We start from the raw sequence: 10,834 nt of genomic DNA, 5'->3' as shown, positions 1-10,834 counted from the left end.
TTAACTTTCCCAGGTAATTGATGTTGGATACAACATCCTATGCCTGGCCAACGCAGATTTTGAAGTTAAGGTTCAGTTGTCAAGCAAAAATAGTTCTCGCTTAGCTAAAACAGCACCAGTTTTCAAGTTGACACTATCAATACAATCGAAACCGTTCAGTGATACAGAAATCATTTCAGCTTCAGATTTTACGTTTTGAAGCTGTTCAACATCGCCTACCTTAACACGAAAATGATTTGTTCTTGATGAGAAGCATCGAGAGTGACATTTACAATGATTGAGAAATACTTGCAACTACGCACTTCAATTAAGAATTTGTTGATTATTTAGTTGGTACATTTTACTTCAGTACTAAAAATGGGCCCCCCTCAAAAGTGAAAAAACAAAAAACTACTCGTTTTTCCTTTACAATGTTTTGCTAGGGGGGAAACTGGCCCGACTTCCCCCCCTCTCGGAGCCACTGCATGTAGCTCACGACCAGCTTTCCGATTGAGTAGATGGAAAGCTGCTGACACAGTTTTGGTTTCGCTGAGTTTCAGTCGCCATTTCTTGACATAAGTTGAAAAGGTTTTTGTGTCCTGGCCAGGAATTTCTAGAAGTAGGTAAAGTGAAGACACTTGTTCAGAATAGGGTGCGTTAAAAATACTGTTGCCAAACGCATTTTCAGCAAAAAGCTCTATTCTTGGTCTCCTCAGAAGTAAACCGTTGCTTTCCTGTTAAATCTATTTCAAAATTTGTATAATCCAACAAATCGCATTCATTTATGTAACAGTGTTTTCAAATTAATGCTGTTCAAAGCAATTAGATTGCAGCCTGAAAATGTAAATTTAATAAATAAGCTACTATAAGTTTCTGGGCAGCCGATTTGTAGCAAGAATTGACAGCGATAGACACGTGTTTCGCCCATGAGGCTGGGCTCATGATGGCTGCTCAGAAACTTATCGTTTATTGGAGGTCTAATGGCTAGCGTGGAAGCTACACCGTTATGGTTAGCGAAACGCAACTGCTGCTCGCTGTACTAGTGAGTGCTCAGCCTTGTGCTGACGGCCGGGAAGAACGCTTCTTCTTCAAATAAGCTACTGTTACACAAAACAATCAATTTATCAATAAGATAGTTTTCAAATTCTTACATCAGTGAATTTAATATTGAATTTGTTATTTTATATCAAGTTGCAATTTCTGCAGGGCAAATTGTTGTAAAAAGTTATTAACACCAAAAGTTATTTTTATTACATCCAGGCTTACAACTAGGGTAGTTAATGAGTATAAAAAATGTCATTGGATTAATTTTTTCAAGCTTTTAACCGTATCTGTCACTGCTTCCTTTTGGCGTCAAGAGTTACTGGCCGAGACCATCAGGTCTACGTCTCTCTTATTGCTAATTACTCCGTCGGCTTATATCAAATAACAACGGGAAAAAGTATGCCGTTGGTCAAAAGCCTTATCTATCACTTCAATCAATTTATTTCGCAAAATATATTCGTGATTGTGTATTTTAGGTAGAAAAGGTGATAAAGACTCGGTTTTTGACCTATTTTCGCCATTTCTTGGTCAAATTTCTCAGTTCACATTTTATTTTGAAAGTCCTCTTGCATACAACACAGAATTTCATCAATTTTGTTTTTCCGTTTCTGTGCAAACAGGATTCCATGCACTTTTTGCACTACAAAGCAATTTGCGCAAATAATAAATTACCTTCCTTATCATTGTCTGCCAGCAAAGAATGACTCATATCGCGTCAAAGACCAACTCCCTACCCAGACAGCAAAATCGACATTGAATCAATGTAAAAATGACGGATTTTGCTGCCTGGGTAGAGAATGGAATTTTAGCACCATCGCGTAATGAATAACAAACACAAAATGAAACCGCACGCTAATAGTAAACTGTCAATCAAGCTATTGAATATCAGGAAATTTCTTGCATTTTATAACTGGCTGTGACAAAAAGTTTATTGTGAACTTCACAATTATCCGATACCAACATAATCGGGATTAAAAGTTGGGGCAAGAAAAAAAAGTAAAAGTCAAAAAATCTCAGGTTTCTAGCGTCACTGCTTCTATGTGAAATTGCTGAATTAGCAGAGGGCGAGACCATAAGGTCTACGCCAGTAACAGATACGGTTAACGGTATCTGTCACTGCTTCCTTTTGGCGTCAAGAGTTACTGGCCGAGACCATCAGGTCTACGTCTCTCTTATTGCTAATTACTCCGTCGGCTTATATCAAATAACAACGGGAAAAAGTATGCCGTTGGTCAAAAGCCTTATCTATCACTTCAATCAATTTATTTCGCAAAATATATTCGTGATTGTGTATTTTAGGTAGAAAAGGTGATAAAGACTCGGTTTTTGACCTATTTTCGCCATTTCTTGGTCAAATTTCTCAGTTCACATTTTATTTTGAAAGTCCTCTTGCATACAACACAGAATTTCATCAATTTTGTTTTTCCGTTTCTGTGCAAACAGGATTCCATGCACTTTTTGCACTACAAAGCAATTTGCGCAAATAATAAATTACCTTCCTTATCATTGTCTGCCAGCAAAGAATGACTCATATCGCGTCAAAGACCAACTCCCTACCCAGACAGCAAAATCGACATTGAATCAATGTAAAAATGACGGATTTTGCTGCCTGGGTAGAGAATGGAATTTTAGCACCATCGCGTAATGAATAACAAACACAAAATGAAACCGCACGCTAATAGTAAACTGTCAATCAAGCTATTGAATATCAGGAAATTTCTTGCATTTTATAACTGGCTGTGACAAAAAGTTTATTGTGAACTTCACAATTATCCGATACCAACATAATCGGGATTAAAAGTTGGGGCAAGAAAAAAAAGTAAAAGTCAAAAAATCTCAGGTTTCTAGCGTCACTGCTTCTATGTGAAATTGCTGAATTAGCAGAGGGCGAGACCATAAGGTCTACGCCAGTAACAGATACGGTTAACCGTATCTGTCACTGCTTCCTTTTGGCGTCAAGAGTTACTGGCCGAGACCATCAGGTCTACGTCTCTCTTATTGCTAATTACTCCGTCGGCTTATATCAAATAACAACGGGAAAAAGTATGCCGTTGGTCAAAAGCCTTATCTATCACTTCAATCAATTTATTTCTCAAAATATATTCGTGATTGTGTATTTTAGGTAGAAAAGATGATAAAGACTCGGTTTTTGACCTATTTTCGCCAATTCTTGGTCAAATTTCCCAGTTCACATTTTATTTTGAAAGTCCTCTTGCATAGAACACAGAATTTCATCAATTTTGTTTTTCCGTTTCTGTGCAAACAGTATTCCATGCACTTTTTGCACTACAAAGCAATTTGTGCAAATAATAAATTACCTTCCTAATTGATGTCTGCCAGCAAAGAATGACTCATATCGCGTCAAAGACCAACTCCCTACCCAGACAGAAAAATCGACGTTGAATCAATGTAAAAATGACGGATTTTGCTGCCTGGGTAGAGAATTGAATTTTAGCGCCGTCGTGTTATGACTGACAGACACAAAATGAAACCGCACGCTAATAGTAAACTGTCAATCAAGCTATTGAATATCAGGAAATTTCTTGCATTTTATAACTGGCTGTGACAAAAGGTTTATTTTGAACTTCACAATTATCCGATACCAACATAATCGGGATTAAAAGTTGGGGCAAGAAAAAAAAGTAAAAGTCAAGAAATCTCAGGTTTCTAGCGTCACTGCTTCTATGTGAAATTGCTGAATTAGCAGAGGGCGAGACCATAAGGTCTACGCCAGTGACAGATACGGTTAAAGGTCTTGAGCTAGATTAAACTGAATAGCTTTGTTTATTCTTGCGCTGACCAAAAATAGCGTTTTAACTAAAAATATCTGGAAACACTTTTGCATAACGCACCCTAGTCTGAGCAGGAGCCTTCGCATCTCGAACCTCTAGAAATTCCTGGTCCGGGCTCAGGAATCAGGATGTCTTCTAGATTTTCCCACAACTATGTGGAGAACTGCCAGGTCGTTCGCATACGCATATTTTACGGAGCGTGGTTGGCAGATCGTGGGGTATAGCCTATGTTGAAAAGAAGTGGAGCCAAGACCGATCTCTGTGGGACACCACTTTTCAGACATCTCAGACTGTTTCACCTTGAGTTACCAGTGGTGAGGGTGAGGCTTTGATTCATGACAAGTTCCATGATCATATGGACCATGTCGGTCTGAAAGCAGGCGAAGCAGCTTACAAGTAAGGCCGCGGTGCCATACGGTGTCGTAGGTAGCTGTGAGATCTAAAGTAAAAACAGCGCCGGCTTTCTTTTTTCCTCAAAGCAACCCTCGATGTCTTGGGTCAAGAGTGTGACCTGATCTAGAGTGGATTTTCTGCGTCGAAACTCAACTTTCTCCTTTGGAAAGAGCTGGTGGATGATTGGGTTGACGCGGGCATAGATAGGTCTTTCGAGCATTTTGAAAAGAACACAGAGAAGAGATATCGGACGATAGCTCCTTGGGTCCTCTGGTGGATTGTGAGGCTTAATGATCGCAACCACTAAAGCTCTCCTCCAGATTTTTAGGGAATGTGAGGTGGTGCAAGCAGGAAGAAAAGAATCTACGTAGCCAGGAAGAAGGCAGGGCCAGTATGGAGCACAAGTTTAGGGTAGATCTTATCCGGCCCTGGAGACTTGTGTGGTTTCAGTGGAGGAGGGTGGTGGTGAACTCCTGGAGTGAAATCTTCAGAGATTTTTTCTTCTTGTGGTGTTTCCACTCGCCACAGGGCAGATACTTCCTCGGTGACAAGGTGGGATGCCTTGCAGTCCTTTGTTTTGTAGACCTCGTTCTGCATTAGCTGGAAAGCGATGGCATTGCGCTGTGCATGTCATGCGCTGTGTCTTGTTTGAAACACCATCAGTGAAACCTATCTTACAGTAATTATACAAACTCTTTTTTCGTAAATCTATGCATTTTTACTACATGACGCGTTCTGCATTGCACGATTCTCATGCATTAGCACTTCATATTTATTTCAAGTGCATTACAAATCCAAAATGCTGTGATCTCGAAATAAAAGAAGGCAAAGGTTTTTCTGTCAAAGTTTTAAGAACTTTTAACGTAAAAACTAAAGTTACTTATGTTAGCGAGCTGTCCCAACAAACGGTGGAAACTGTTTTCTGCCAAAAATTAGTCTTAGCACCAGCGTAAAACAAATCGGTTGCAGGTGGTTAGCCTGGATCTACACTAGCAAAGTGTTGCTTCAAGCAGTCCTATTAGGTTTATAAACAGCAAAAGCTTATCTCAGCAATTTCAATCCCAGCTGCTCAATTTTTTTGTAGCTTACATTTACTTTTTGGCTATAATTTCTATTATATATCGCAGCAAAAGTACGTGTTCACTAAACTCGATTTACACAAAAAAATATCAATAAGCTGCGTTGGTAAAGAAAAATAGAAGAAAACGCATTAAATAGCCACAAGCAACGAAAATTAATATATCAAGCTCAATGGGGGCCCTTCTCTTGCGTACGCCACTGCATTGAAGGATACCCACCTCCAATTTTACGTTTGAAATAGTCTAAAAGAAAACTGCACATGTCACAGTCTTAGGTTCAAATGCACACATTAACCTACCATGTTTGTTTTAACATTTTTTATTTTCGCACAGTTCTTCATAGCACTTTATGTAGCCTACGGTGGCCTACTAATAATTTCATGAACATATTTACATCTACCAAAGCATGCAAAAACATTGTATCTTCACTCATCACAATACATTTCTTGTGGATACATCGCCATGTGACCTTCACATTTTGACATAATATAGTCTTGTTTTGTCATTCAAAAAGTTTCCTGTTATATTCACACTTCACCCTAAAATAGATTTTCAGTCTTTAGAGTAGAAATCAAAGTTACTCGTGTAAAAACTTCTTTGTCATACTAATGTTCATACTTGACAGTAACATGTACATTAATTCTTTAGAGTAAAAATATATAAGTTGTTGAGTCTGCTGGGTGAACCTTGGGTTTAAAATCCCTTTCTATCCAAAAATCAGTGCTGAAGTTGAAATTTATAGATTTGTATATAGGCCTGGGTAAGGCAACCGGGATTACTGATAGAATTCGTTTACACGGTAGTTTCCTTTTCACTAGTTGTTGGGACAATGCGATTTTCGGTTGAAGCTTCGTTTAAGTTGTTATTCACAACCAGACTGGAACGAAATATTCTTTTTTTTGCATCGTTGATGATGTTTTGGAAGTGAATCCACGCTTTGGACAAAGCGTTTGTGTAAATAAGAGGATTTATCGAACTGTTGATTGGTAATAGCAAGATTGATGACACAGCGTATGCCTCTGGAGGTAGAAGGACTCCTCCAACGCTAATGAAGGTCATGATGCAAATAGGAAGCCAACAAATCATGTCAGTCGCTATCAGAATTGTTACTTTACGCTGAAGTGCCTTTGCTTGCTTACGTTGTATATCTGAGCTTTGACCTCCTCCTCCGATTGGGCGATGTGAAGTTGTGCGGCGATAAATCAAGGCATATGCCATTGCTATGTAAACCAAAGCAACAAAATTGAAGATGATCACTGTTGGTGACAACGCGTTGAGTTCGGAACTATCACTTACAGTTCTATAAAATCTTGGAATGCACAAACCACTTGCACTGTAGTAACCGAAGTAACCTCGTGTTGTTGGTGCTTTCCCTGTAGTGTCATCCTTGAAGTAGTCTTCCAAAGCATACCAGTCTTGATTGACGCTTTCATTTAGACGAGGATAACTCCCGTTGATGATGCTGATACGTTGTGCAAACTGTTTTAGAGAGGCGAAGTCCACAACGTCACTGAAGAAAAACCCGTTTTGTTCTATCCACATTCCAGTGATCATTGAAGGCGAAAATATTCTCAGCAAAGGAACAATGGCAATAACAAGAGAAATCACCCATACTAGAACAATCCACAATCCGGAAAGATAAGGTTTTGCTTCTCGGCTTTTATATGGGTTTATGATGTGATAAAGTCTGTAAGAAGTCAAACAGACCAATGTAAGAACCGAAACTTCACTGGACAAGACTGTAATGACTCCTACGCTATTGCAAGTGCTGCTTGTTCTCCAGGCTTTGTCACGTAAGCAATAATCACCAGAGTATTCCCTCGTCTTTATGATGATTATAAGAAGAGCAATTCCCATGAGAAAATCAGCGATAGAAAGATTGAAAATCAACAACTTGTTTATCATTACTGCTGGAGATGGTTTCTGTGATGCGCTTTTTTTAATTGCCGACATTATAAACAATGCATTTGTAACTATTACTGTTCCATTACCACTTAACGCAAGAATGGCCATTAACCAAAGAAGAAATTCTAAAGTAGTTGACACAATCAAAAACTGATTTGAAGATATAGGACTGTCATTTAAATAGAACTCTGGACATTCATCAGATCCATCGTCACAATCGGATATTCCATTGAGAACCTTTTCGGTTGACACAAACAGTATGTCTCCCTTGTTGCAATAGAAATGTGTGGTTTCATTGCAACCAATTTCATCTGCTGCATCATTGCAATCGATAATTCCATCACAAACTTGATCAGCAGCTATGCTCACGAATGGAAGTCGTGTATCTTAATATAGAAAAAACAAAATATGTCAGTTCACTGAATGCAAGTGATTTTACGAGTTTCGATCACTGTGCACGGCAATATATGGCCTAGGGAATATTATACTGCCGTAAAAACAACATGACTGATTGGTTGCAAGCAACAGAACACTTGGGGGGGACATGTTTACGTGACCCCAAAACCTAAAAAAGTGCAAATTTTCTAGATTTTGCAAACTTGCTTTGCTCGAGTAGCTCGATCATTTACACTGCATTAACCTATTCAGCTGCGTAGGGCAACATGTGTGATTTTAATTAGCAGTGACTAATGGATTAAGAGTTTGACCATGTTCACCTCAAAATCTAAAAAATATGCAATATTCAAAAATACATGAAAGTGAAATATCTTCTGACAAGTGTCAAACCCACAACAATGCTTGATATGAACGATTCGGTTAAATGTCTTACAACAGGCTGCAAGCAAATTTATTTTCACACGAATCAGTTCAATCATAAACAGCTAAACATCGATTCCTCTCTGCTAGCAGATAGATTATCTCCAGTTAAGCATATTCAAATAGATTCTTTTTGAATAAGCTTAACTGAAGCAGACAGCTACTGCGTATTGACCGATTTAACCTCATCAGTGCCAAGCTTAAATACCAAAAAAGTTAAATGCCACTTTATTTTATGACATTCGACTGCTGAGTGCATGGGTAGTAGAGTGGAGTAAAACATTTTTTTTTTCATACCAAAAAACCCAGATGTCTTTAAAGTGGCGTTTAAGACTGAAATCAACTTTCAAAGTGACTGTAGTCACATGCCCTAAAAGGTCGTAAGGCCTTCGAAATAGGCAAAACGTTCATAACTTGAGAACAGGTTCAGCTAGAAAGCTGGATTTTAGATAGAAATGATCAAAGGGTGCATGTTTATATCTGCTATAATACAACATTTATTTCTAAATGTATAACATCGATCACAAATTGGAAAAAACACATTTTACCTGAAATATCAGCGACGACGCAAAGAAACAAATTGTCTATGCTAAGATTAGAAGTGTGCATTTACCAGCCTAATCCATACCATATTGTTAAGCCAATACAATACTATACACTCAAGTATTGTACATTTACTATGTTACACTGTATTAAACAAAAATCGGGCTGTTTTACAGCTTGTGTATGATCACTGATTCTTGCCACTCAATAAGTTCTCATCAGTTCAACGCGACTTGAGCATGGAGAGGACATGTCTATTGTCTAGCTCAGAGGTCACCAAACTTTTTTCTCTGAGGGCCGGATTGCTGAGAGATTAACAGCTGCGGGCCGGATGCAAATTGCGAAAAGATATACAATTATTTAGAATCTCCATTGACTTGAATTGAGCACAACAAATAACAAAGTCAGCGGTGGAATATCAAAGTTGTGATGAAAAGCGAAAGGTTGCTGGAAAAGTTATCCCCTGCTATGATGCACTACAGGGCATCGTGCTCTTGAAAAAACATTACATCTTTCCAAATTTGGCGTAGGCTGTCCCCACTTGTGGTGGCCTAATGATAAAAACAGAACACCAACCTGTAGGCTGCCTGGTGGAAAAGTGTACAAATTCAACATACAATAACGGACTAACTTATAAGAACGAACAATTTTGGTAACTTTTTTCCTTAACAGTTGTAGTGCAGCTGTTATTTCCACAGCACGTGGCGGGCCTGATGAAATAAGTTCGCAGGCCGGTTCCGGCCCGCGGGCCGTAGTTTGGTGACCTCTGGTCTAGCTCAATTCAGTACTCACTGGTTAAGACAAATGTTTTTTAGGTCAAATTTCTCTTGAAGATCCATGATTTTATTTTCTGCTCAGTGTATCATCACTATATTAATGGCTAATAATACATCAATGTCATGTTGGGGTCAGTTAAAGCTAACTTCCAACTTCTTGAAGTAGTAGGATTAAACTATTCACAATGGTTGACGCTTGGGTGCCGATTACTTTGTTTTTATATGTCACAAGAAAGTCCATCATCTGCTTTGAGTATAGGCTACTCTCAGAATAATGAAAGTTTGTTTTTCCAGCTGCTTTCAAATCAAACAACAAGATTACCGATGGATCAGTTAACTTTTTTAATCTTGCTGAACGGAGAGATGAAGTTTCCAAAAAATAATGATCGGGAGGTTGCGATTAAGGTTCTTCAAGAAATGCATAGCCTATTTTGCTGATCATGTAAAGGTGCTCTTTTCAATGTTGCGCGACAATGATGAAAGTGTCCGTAGGCTAGCAGTGAATAAAATACTTAGCAGTAGAGTGACCAGCAAATACGACATTGTGCAGACTGATGACAAGTGCACAATTTTAACACTGATGAAGAGAGCTTTTATTTTCAACCGCCACACCATCCGTTGTGCCACAAATAAATATTAGAGCCAAAATGTATTATCACTTGTCTAATTTAAATTAAAAAGATATGCAAAAACCCTTTCTGTAGGCTTTGGAAAGAATGAAAATTGAAGCGTTCAGATACAAACTAATTGTAGAGCACCCATGCCAAGATTGAGAGTTCTGTCAAGTTGGTCACTGAATCATCAGGAGTTGTTAGTGGATTGGAAAAAAGAAACTATCACTCACTCCACCCTAATGGCTAGGCTACTTACCTTATGGTGTTTTTTCATAGTGATTGTAAATGTTATAGGCCTAAACTGCAATGCAGTAGCGTAATCAAAGAGAATTTTGGAGTTGCGAAACTGTTCCACTTTTTTGAAACTTGTACCAACATAAACATGTGGAAATAAAGTTCAAAAACTACTGTAAAGAAAATGCTCTTGAGAATTTTTGCATGCAAAAATATCATATAGGCTATTACAATAACTTAAGAATATTTTGTAGAACTTCAAAAAAGTATAATTTTTTAAAACTTAGTTTAAAATGTCACAATAAGCAAAGATGTGTGCTGTGCCACAGATCATACTATTATAGGGGGAGTTAAACTGGCTTTTTATTTTAAATCCAACTTTAGCCCTGGCCCCTGGTGTTAGGATACAACAGTATATTCTAAGACCTCTGGTAAAAAAAATTTGAACCTTTTTTCCGAAAATCCCCTACTACCCTGAAAATTAGCCTACTTTTCCCATAAAATTGCCTTAGCGTCACTTTTTGTTTATGGCATAAATCAAATATTATTTGCTACTGTAGGCCTACTAAAACATGTTAGTAATGTTGCAAATCAGCTGCAAACATTTTTTCAAGTCTTGGTTTCATCGTAAAACACCGGAAAGTGATAATTCGATTTGT

Source organism: Aplidium turbinatum, chromosome 8, assembly GCF_918807975.1.
Source record: "Aplidium turbinatum chromosome 8, kaAplTurb1.1, whole genome shotgun sequence".
Taxonomy (NCBI): domain Eukaryota; kingdom Metazoa; phylum Chordata; class Ascidiacea; order Aplousobranchia; family Polyclinidae; genus Aplidium; species Aplidium turbinatum.
The sequence above is the reverse complement of the archived record's forward strand: the minus strand, read 5'-3'. Positions refer to the sequence as shown.